This window comes from Helobdella robusta (genome assembly GCF_000326865.2).
Source record: "Helobdella robusta unplaced genomic scaffold HELROscaffold_268, whole genome shotgun sequence".
Classification (NCBI taxonomy): domain Eukaryota; kingdom Metazoa; phylum Annelida; class Clitellata; order Rhynchobdellida; family Glossiphoniidae; genus Helobdella; species Helobdella robusta.
In genome coordinates, this window is record NW_008704382.1 from 1 (window position 1) to 1,239 (window position 1,239).

The following is a 1,239-nucleotide window of genomic DNA, read 5'->3' on the forward strand; positions in this document are numbered from 1 at the left end:
TATGAATTTATTTTTCTCTGAATTATAATGAAGTTTAAAGCCATGTCTATAGTAAGGATCTCTGCCGTGTATATTAAAGCAGCTCCTTGTAGGTGCATCATTAATCCATGAATACGTTTCTTTTGCCAGTAGACCACCATTACTATAGACGTTGAATTTTCCCTTTTTGATCCATCCGTATATATTTGAACAAAGTTTAAATTGTTATTAATTTTTTTTAACTAAGGTTTTTGCTATTTTTACATTCCTGTTATTGACGTATCAATTTCTGGGTGCTTTAGTAACCAATGAGGAATTAAAGTAAAGAAAGTTAATTTAAGGCTAATTTTTGGTGTTTTAAACTTATTGGCATTTCTCCTGCCAAAACATGGAGACTTATGGATGTGATGCTCTGTATGCTCCTGGAACCTTCGTTGACTATTGGGTGTAGAATCTTCATGTAGGATTTTCGTGTAGAGCCATATACTAGAGAACCATAATCTAATACTCCTCGTATAGTTGCTTGGAAAATTGTTATAATATATATATAATTTAATTTTGAGTCAAATTTTATTCCTAAATATTTGTATTCTTGTGAAAACTCAAGATTATTTCCTTGAAAATTTAACTTCGGAAAAATCCTCTTTTGGTTTCTTGAGAAAAGTATAGCTCTAGACTTTGATTCAGAAAATTTTATTCCATTTTTCAGTGCCCTTTTTTCAATGGATTTTAGCGTTGTTTATTTCATTCTGCATTTTTATCATGTCTTTATTTCTAAAAGTGATTGTGACATCATCTATGTAAAAACAGATAATCGTGTTTTTATGAATTATTACGGTGATATTATCTGAGCTAAGACAGAATAACTTTGGTGACAACATGCTGCTTTGAGGATTACCCAACTTTGGATGCATTGTTTCTGAAAGGACATTATTGACCTTGACTTTAAATGACCGGTTTGATAAAAAACATTGAATGAATTTGGGAAGACGTCCTCTTAATCCGGATTCATGTATTTTTTTAGGATACCATTTTTCCAAGTTGTGTCATAGGCCTTTTCAATGTCAAAGAACAGAGTTTTAACATCTTATAGGTAACTTGATCAGGACCAGGAGTTGATTACAGTAAATGTTGGTCGGTTAAGTGGCATGAATTATTAATCAGTTTATACAAAATACTATTTTATATTCATACAGCTACGTCCAAAACTAACACAACAGGTGACATGGCATGAAGATCCAATTAAGGTACCTCGACTTA